This window comes from Mus caroli, chromosome 12 (assembly GCF_900094665.2).
Source record: "Mus caroli chromosome 12, CAROLI_EIJ_v1.1, whole genome shotgun sequence".
In the NCBI taxonomy this organism is placed as follows: Eukaryota; Metazoa; Chordata; class Mammalia; order Rodentia; family Muridae; genus Mus; species Mus caroli.
In genome coordinates, this window is record NC_034581.1 from 49,769,831 (window position 1) to 49,773,074 (window position 3,244).

Consider the following 3,244-nt stretch of genomic DNA (forward strand, 5'->3'; position numbering starts at 1 on the left):
AATTAGAAATGAACAAGGAGTCCTTTCGGCCGCTGCAGCCATCTTCCAGTAACTCGCCAAAATGATGAACACAAAGGGAAAGAGGAGTGTTCTCTAGGCTTTTTAGGAAACATGGCATTGTTCCTTTGGCCACATACATGCGAATCTACAAGAAGGGTGATATTGTAGACATCGAGGGAATGGGCACTGTTCAAAAAGGAATGCCCCATAAGTGCTACCACGGCAAAACCGGAAGAGTCTACAATGTCACCCAGCGTGCCGTGGGCATCATTGTAAACAAGCAAGTTAAGGGCAAAGTTCTGGCCAAGAGGATCAATGTGCGGATTGAGCACATCAAGCACTCAAAGAGCAGAGACAGCTTCCTGAAGTGGGTGAAGGAGAACAACCAGAAGAAAAAGGAAGCCAAAGAAGGGCACCTGGGTGCAGCTGAAGCACTAGCCTGCGCCACCCAGAGAAGCACACTTTGTGAGGACTAACAGAAAAGAGCCTGAGCTGTTGGAGCCCATTCCATACGAATTCATGGCCTAATGTACACAAAGAAATAAAATACCAGTACCAGGAAAAAAAACAAAACAAAACAAAACGAAATGAACAAGGAGAACAACAGGACTGGGGGTGTGGCTCAATGGTAGAGCACTTGCCTAGGATACGCAAGGCCTTCGGTTCAGTCCCCAACTTGGCAAAAAGAAAAACAAAAGACCTTTAGGTGGCTGATGCACTGATTCTCTTTGGAAGCATCATTGGCAACATGACTACTTCCCAATTCTTTCCATTTGATAGGACAACTAGACAAATAATTTCAAACACAAGCCCATGTAGGCAATATACAGCAATGGAACTAGAAAAACATTTACTATCCAGTTACTGTTATGTTTGGGTTATGCTAAACGTAGCTGTAGACCCTGTCCAGCAGGGAAATTAGGCTGAAAACCCTAGGTCCCTTAGCAGTCATCTGTAGAGATTACCATGAAGTGAAAGGGTTTGTTCTTATAACTATCTCCTCACTAAGTAGACTATAGGGCCCAACTGCAGAAGAACCAACGCACCAAAGCTGAAGGCAGCATGCCTCCTGTATGAATAGCACGGTCTCCTTGTCAACCCCATGTAGCACTACTTCAGCCTTCCTCCTCCATCCTAGACCCTTGAGTCCCCCACATCCAACATTCAATTGGTGTGCCCAGGTCATTACTGAGTTCAGCTTTCTGGGTTTTTAATTTGCTCTGTAGGTATTCTACCCTAAGTGATTAATTAGAAAAAAAAAAGATCTCTTCAAGAAACCTTAACAAAATACCAGATTCCCTATTAACAGCAAAAGGGGATGGGGATTAACAAGCCAAAATAGGAAAGAAGATATCTGTGGCAGAACAACTCTGACCTCTGACCTCTGACCTCAGACTCCTGTTCTCAAGGAGTCACCAGCAAACCCCCGTTTTTAAGAGTTAGTGGGAAGCAGGACTGCCGCTCTCCCACTTAGCCATCCTCTGAGCTCTCAGCAGACCTGGTGTCTGTCAGAAGCCACCTTCCAGTCCCTGCACTTGCTTGTCCTTTCCTGTACCTCAGGGTCAAGCACGGGAACATGGGCACTCGTCTCTTTCTTTTTCCTTTTGGTTTTCTTAGTGTCTCTTTCCTCAGTTTCCTCAGAACTGCTGCTAGTTGTGGAATCACCTGGCTGGAAAGTATCACTTTCTCCCCCTAAAGTTAAGGAATTTTCGGGAGACTTTTTCCTGGTTCTAGAAGCTCGAGTTTCCTCTGAGAACTCACTTGAGGAATCTGCTGTTGTGTCTGTAGCTCCCCTTTTGGTTTTCTTCTGGTTTTTTTTTTTTTTTTTGGTTTTGTTTGTTTGTTTGTTTGTTTGTTTTTTATGTGACCATTTTTCCTGCTTCTTCCTATGAGATTTCTTTGACTTCTTATGTTTTGGGAGGCATGGGCATAGATGATTTTACCTGGGGAGATGTTTTCTCCCCATTGGTAATGTCTTGCTGATCACAACTGTCTGTTTCAAACTCTTCAGGATACACCTCTTTATAACCACTGTGACTCCATCTGCCTGGTATATTGGGTCCATCATCATATAACTTCTCGTTCCAGGACTTAGCCTTAAGAAAATTATCTTCCAGGGCCCCCAAAATTTCATTGACCTCCAGTAGTCTCTCTGACTTTCTTCATCAAAACCATCACTTCTCACCCGACTCAAGCTGCTGGGCACTGTGTTCCTTCTGGTCCCCTGGTAGGCATCCTCCATCTGTGCTTCTCTAGTTGTCTGATTTTCCATGTGTGGGATTCCTCCTAAATCTTACTGTGAGTATCTGCATGTCGGATGACGTTCCTCAGGAAGACTTTCCCCAATGGAACCCCATGACATTCTTTAATGTGAGTTGCAGCCTTGGAGTGATGGGGTGGGAGAAAAGACGATAGCTTCCTTCTCATAATGTTTTAAAAAGAATAATAGCACACTCAGAATGGATGAAAACCCAATACAATGAAGTACTTATGATGATAACTGTGCAGCAGACAACAGACAGACAGTGGAGTGCTGGAAACATTCCCTTTAAGATAAGAGGCAGGACAAGTGTTCCGATTAGTCTCTGTTCAACACTGGCCAGCAGAGAGGCAAGACAAAGAGGAAATAAGAGCAACTTCCCTGTATGTGCTGAAGGTAGGCTTGTGGAGGTAGAAAGCAAAACCCCACAAGGTGAATTGCCAAAATTTACAAGAAACTATGAGGAAATCAACTTCATCCTACTTGTCAACACAAACAAGTCAAGTATCTTTTAAATCCTTTTTTACAGATTTTTATTCTTCTGTTTAATTGTGTGTGGGTGTGGGAAAGGCATGCATAAGTGAGTGGCACTTGCCTGCAGAGGCCAGAAGAGGGAGTGGAATCCCATGGAGCTGAGGTTTCAGGCACTTGTGAGCCAGCAATGTGGGTGCTGGGAACGAAACTCAGGTCTCCTGCAAGAGTAATAAGCACTTTGAACCACTGGGCCATCTCTCCAGCCCTAGGAGTGAAACATTAATAGCATAATTTAAAGGGCCTTTAAATGGTACGACATTTCAAGCCTTGTTATAATCCTGTGTTGCTTTGAATGAAAAATGTGTCCCCATAGCCTCAGGTGTCTGAACACTTGGTCTCCACCCATCAGCATTCTTTGCGGAGGTTATAGAATCTTGAGAAAGGATAGCCTGGATGAAAGAAGTACGTCACCTAGGTGGGCTTGGGTTGTCTTGTCCCACTTCCACTTTA

General features: G+C 44.2%; 1 pseudogene; it reads right to left on the reverse strand.

Moving 5' to 3' along the window:
- Positions 1–1,470: 1,470 nt before the first annotated feature.
- Positions 1,471–2,427, reverse strand: LOC110306512 (annotated as a pseudogene).
- Positions 2,428–3,244: the final 817 nt, after the last annotated feature.